Genomic DNA, 6,088 nt, shown 5'->3' with positions numbered 1-6,088 from the left:
GAGGTCAAGGAAGGTCACGTGACATACAACAGGAAATCACGTTGCAATAAGGAGGCTGCATGGGGTTCAAGCAATATCTTTTCCAAGAATCTTCACAGATTTCCTGGCTCAATGGCAGGTGTTAGGCTGAACCCCACCCCCGCTTTTCTAGGGAACTGCCAGTCTTCCAACCAGCAAAGGCTCCCTCCCCAAGAGCCATTGTGAAGGCTGACTGTCTCAGAACCTGCCTGGGCCAGGGGGTGCTCAGAGAGTGCATCGCACTTTATTCTGGGGTGTGTCTGGGAGGCTGTTTTGGGGATGAGATTAACACTGAAATTGGTGGCCTGAGTAGAGCAGATTGCCCTGCTAATGTGGGCGGGCCTTGCTGAATCAGTTGAAGGCCTGAATACTGAACCTCCCCAAGTAAGAGATAATTCCTCTTTCCTGATGACCTTCAAACTGCCTTTGGACTTGGACAGGAACATGGGCTCTTCCTGGGTCTCGAGCCTGCAGACTCAGGATGGAAATGCACCCTGGCTCTCCTGCGTCTTCAGCTGTGGAATGCCTCCATAGTCACACGTAACAGCTCCTTATAATACGTCTCTCTCTATATACGTACACACCGTCCTAATTGGTTCTTTGTCTCTGGGCAACCCTCCGGCTCAGAGGGGCAACACATATTAGTCAGCCTCCCTGGTGAAATCTGGACCTGCCACCAGCTTCAAATCCAGGAATCTCGTGTGTTTGAGAATGAAGAATGCTCCAAGGTTTGGGGCCAGATTCATGGGCCAGGCTCAGGTCATGGGGTGGATGCCCACTAAGAGCGTTCTGGGGAGGCTGTGGACGGACAGATGAATATTTAGTTGAGAAATGAAAGCCCTGGATCTCTTCTGCTGGCCCAAACAATGACTTTATGTGAATCAGAGAAACAGGCCTTTCTATTATCATCTGCTGGAAAACCCTCATGTTAAGTCTGCAAATCTGTGACAACCCTGGCATAAAGGGATCTGCTGCACGATTGGGACCCCGACCCCAAGTGGGCGGGTGCAGGTACCCCCCCAGAAAGCCCAACTGAATCAGGAGATGAGGCAGAGCGGTGGTTCTCCACCGCGCCTGGGCTTCAGCTGGGTCCTCAGGCATTTGGAGAGCTTCTGGAAGGTTCTAACGCGCAGCGGAGATGGAGCAGTTCCACTGCGGACCCCTGGGACTTGCCCTCCTATGACATGTGCCCGATGATGTCTACTGGTTGTCCTCTTGGATGGCCTTGCATTGGCACCTCCCCCGCCCTCCTCTCCAGTCCTTGAGCCGCGGGTCTTGGTGTAAGACAGTTTGCATCATGGTGGATCTGGAACTCGAGACCAGAATGGAGTCACCCTCTGAGGCTGTGGCCCCATCTTCCCAGCGTCGGCTCTGCTGGAATCTGATGGCCCAGCAGGTGTCGCTGTTGGCTCGGTCACTGTCAGCGGGGGCTGATGGACCCCACGCAGCCTGGGGTTCCCGTCCCAGGGATGCATGGGGGAAGGGTGGGTGCGGCCCCGGGATTCTGGGGGACCGTCTTGGGCGACTCTTGCCTGTCGTTTTGAGTGATCTTCCCACTACATCCTTCATTCCATGTATACACATCACCTGAGAGGGAAAGGGCTGCATGTGCAGGTGCCGCTGGGGGTGCAGGGAAGAACACGGGGTGTGTCCCCCTCACACGCAGGAAGTCTGGCAAACCCTGAAGGCCCAAGAAGCAGCCCCCCGCTTCTCCTTGGGGACTTCCCTCCTTAGGGGCTGCCGTTAAAACTAATCTGGGGCTGCAGATTCGGGCTCTGTGAGTTGTCTTACAGGTCCAGGACGCCCATTCCCACCGGGGGAATCGTCCCCGGAGGCTCAAAGGGCAAAGCGGCCCCTCCACTCCAGGGAGGGGGGCGAGACTACCGGGCTCCTCTCCTCCCAGAGCCTCAGAGGCCCCGTGTCCAGACACAAGGCCCGCCTGTCCTTCTTCCGCAGAACACCCTTCCCTGGGACGTTGCATGTTTTCGGAGCTCTGTTTCTTCCCTCGCGCTCTGAACAAGCGCCACATTGTCCCGGATGCTGCGGTCCTCCGTGGGGCCCGGGCCCGCGCCGAGCTTCTCCCTGTCCTCCTCCGCCAGAAGGGAAAAGGGGTTCGGGGTGGGGGGTGGCGTGGGCAGAAAAACTCATTTTACTTCTTCTTCTTTTTTTAAAGACAAACTTTGGGACAGAAATATCGCAATAAATATGCTCTTGTGGTTGTGTGTGTTTTCTTAGCTGTAAAGAAAATAGGGAGAAATTCCATTCTGTCTGGGTTCCAAGTGTCTCCGGGACTCAGTGAGCCTTTCATGTGAGGAAGGGACTTTGCCAGCCCCGTCCACAGCGAGGCCTTTCTCCACGGGAGCAAAGTCAGGTGGTGGTGGGGGGACTGCGTACCTGGGGCAGGGGAAGGGGGAAGGGGGCGCCTGGAATAAAGCCAAAGAAGGGCTTGGGGGGCAGGAAGTGAATGCTGCCGGGTGAAGGCTGGTGAGTGTGTGAGTGTGTGTGTGCTTATGAGAGACAGAGAGAGAGAGATGCATAGTCAGGCCGGGAAACCCTTCACCTTCTCATTAGCTAGACTCTGTCCCACAGCTGCCAACCTGGCCTGAGCCGTGGCCTTTATCCCATCACCTTATGGGACTGACTGTGCGGCTCACCTGCTTGCTTTGAATTGCTCTTCAAGGGCAGTGCAGACCCCCACACCTGGGCCCTGGTTCTGGCTCTGCCACTCACTGCTTTAATCACACGGGACCCGCCCCCGTGGCTGGGAGGGACACCGTGCCAGCCAGGAACCGTGTGGAGGGTGGGGACGGTGTCTCTGGCTCGGTCCCCAGCGCAGGGTCTGGCACTCAGCAGGCATCCTTCAATGCCAGTTTCCTCCCCGCTCTGAAGGTGGGGACTGGGAGAGAGTTCAGCGGTTGTCGGTGGCTCCTTGTTCTGGGATGTGGGCCAGACTAGGTGCCTTTCCATGAAGAATAAAACCAGCTTTGTTTCGAAAACAACATTGCACGCCACAGAACATTTGGGACGTAGAGAAAACCAGTCACTGTAATGCTCACTTGCAATCCAACCATTAGTTATGTTTTGATGGTTTGCCTTCTGGTCTTTTTCCTGCGGCATTCACGCATCTTACACGGAGTTGTCACCTTTTTGTGTCCTGCTCGCTTCTTCCATGTAACACAGTGGCCCAAACAACTTTTTTTTTTTTTTATCCTTCAGAACTGATGACTATGGGTTTTTATTGTCACAGTTGCCCTGCCAGGGATCCTGTCCAGGTGGCTGAGGTCTTCAGCCTCTGACTGGGGAGAGAGAAGGTGTTTCTTCTTTCCCACGGTGGCCCGTGCCATGGCTGGGCAGCTCTAATTGTGCTCATGGTCTGCCAAGATGGAATCAGAATGACCCGCCCCCATTATAATGTCCACCCAGGACTTCTGCCCACATGCCTGCTCCTCTTTCCCGAGACCCACGACAGATCTTCAGGGCTCCAATCTGCAACCCTGTCTGCCGTTCTCCCATGAAGATGCTCCCAATTCCTTCAGCTCTCCCTCAGGGGGCGTCCGGACCTCGCGTCCCTCCCTGGAGCCACAGAAGGTCAGAGCTTGGATAGTTTGGAGCGAATATCAAACCCAACTCCTTCATTCTACAGGGGAAGACACTGAGGCCCAGAGAAGTTAATTTACTCAAGGCCACACAGTGAGTTGCAGATGGAGCCAGGACCAGTTTTGGTCCCAGGGGCCTGGCGATCACAACCCCCGGTTTGGGAGCTCTGCAGGGCAGCGACCCTCCCTCTCTGGCTCCTCACTGTCCCCCTGGCCCCCAGCACAGAGAGGCCATCAGGAAATACCCGCTGAAGGAGTGATGGACAGGTGGGAAGTCTAAGCACCTCAAATAGCATTTCTTTCAACTCCAGGCTTCCGAGGGAGGAGGGTCAACCTTGGAGGCTCACATTTGTTGACTACCCTCTGAGGCAGCCCATTCTTCTTTTTTTTTTTGAGACAGAAATATCGATTTTGTTGTTCCACTTATTCATGCACTCACTGGTTGATTCTTGTAGGTGCCCTGAAGGGGTATCGAACCCGCAACCTTGGTGCATTGGAATGGCGCTCTAACCAACTGAGCTATCCAGCCATGGCCTGAGGTAGCCCATTCTTGCTTTGCTCTCAGTACATCTCAGCTAGAGATAGATGTCTACTGCTTGCTTGTGAAGTACATGGCTGTATAGATCCCTGCAGCATATCAGTGCAGCAAGTGACTCTGGAAAGGTCACCATCCATGGGCAGCCTAGCGGTGTGACAACAAAGGTCTTTCCTTCCCAGGTCCCCAGAACCAAAGGTGTGCTGGAGCTGGTGGGTACCAGCAGCTCTCCAGAGTCCGTTCTAAACATCGCTTCCCAGCTGCGTGTTCAGTGATGTCATGTTGGTAGCTAGAAATTGGCGGGGGTATATATACCATGAAGTCAGCAAACACTGAAAACAGGGGATTTTTTCCCCCAGCCTTTTTGAGAGCAGGCTTACCAGCACACTGCCAGAAGGAACTAATATTAATAAAGAAAAACCCTGGGGGAAGCCTCTCTGTCCAGTGGGTGTGCTGCCCTGCACAAGTCCCGGGGGCACCGGAGCTGACCCTGAAACCAAGGCCAGTTTGCTAGCCTTGGGGAAGGGCAGGGCGGGCCATGTTCACCTCCACGTCATACTCCGGGCCCGGCCTGATCCTGCCACATCAGCCAGTGTTTGCAGAACAGGTGAAGGTAAGCGCTCCCCCTGCCCTGACCCTGCAGGCTCCTGGGTCCTCCAGGAAGCCCCCGCTGGCTCTGCGCCTTGGTTCTGCTCTCCTGTGACTGCTTCTACAGTGTGACATGCGCTAGCTGCATCACACAGACTGTGACCTCCTTAAGGCTGAAAGACAAGCCTTAAGTTAAAAAAAGCAAACAAACCCAAGAAGCCCTTCGATGTTAACTCACACATCACATATTTGAAGGCCAAGCTCCCAACAGTGTCTCTTGTCTCTCCCGAACCAGACCCACGCTACACCCTGTGCAGGAAAGCAGTGACACAGGGACCCGAGGTGGGACTTCAGACCCAGCGTAGGGAAAGGCGTGGGGATCCCACACCAAAGACACAACTGGCCAGAGTGACCCCAATGGCACCTGCTAATTTTCCCCGTATTCTAAGCAGCCACGGCGGGGCGGTGTGGGAAGGGGGAGCCAGGGAGCTGATTCCGGCTCTGTCTGTCCTAAGTCACAGGAATACTCATGTGAGCCCTCAGTTTTCCCACCTGCAAAGTGGAATCATAACGCAAGCTTCGCCTCCAGGACACTTGTGGTCCTTTCTGAGACTGCTAATCCTGTTTTCTGGACTTTCTTCTCTTTCTCTTTTCTCCCTTCCTCCTTGTCCTTATCTCTTCTCTCTCTCTGTGTATCTTTTCATATAATTGATTTCCTTATTCCTATTTTACTAATTGCTCCTAGACCTAATTTAAATGCTGCTCCCCGGGGGATGGACATTTGATCTACAATGACAGCCAACAACAGGCTCCCTGCCCCCCACTTACTCACTCCTGCATTCGCCCCCAAGCCTGGGGGGACACAGGATGTGGGTTCAAATGAAACCGTGGACTGTAAGGTATGATCCTCAGGCTACCACTGACCCCTCCAGTGACACAGGCCTGTCACCCTCAGAGCGTTGCTGAGTGAGGGCAGCTGTCCCCTCGATACCCTTAGGCAACAGTCAGCATCTTACGGTCAGAATAAGCTGACACGGTGGTTTCATGGCCCAGGAGTGGGCAGGGCGGGCAAAGCAGGGAACGGTGGGGGACCCCAGAGACAGCCCCAGGTATGAAACAGGACTCAGAGCCATGCTGGCACCTGAGGAAGGCTGCGTTTCCCAGGGGCTAGGAGTGAGGCTGCATGCAGGAGCGGGGAAGGAAGGCTGGCCGGGGATGGGGCGGCTGTGGCCATCTCTGGCCCAGAAGCCTGTGCGTCGACCAGGGTGGGCACTGGAGGGAAGAATTCAGCTCCATACCACCAGGCTGTCCCCATGAATCCCACTGTTCCCTGCTCTCAACGGCAAATTCC

The sequence above is a fragment of the Furipterus horrens genome, unplaced genomic scaffold (genome assembly GCF_987537825.1).
Source record: "Furipterus horrens unplaced genomic scaffold, mFurHor1.1.pri manual_scaffold_16, whole genome shotgun sequence".
In the NCBI taxonomy this organism is placed as follows: domain Eukaryota; kingdom Metazoa; phylum Chordata; class Mammalia; order Chiroptera; family Furipteridae; genus Furipterus; species Furipterus horrens.
Note: the sequence above shows the minus strand (reverse complement) of the source record.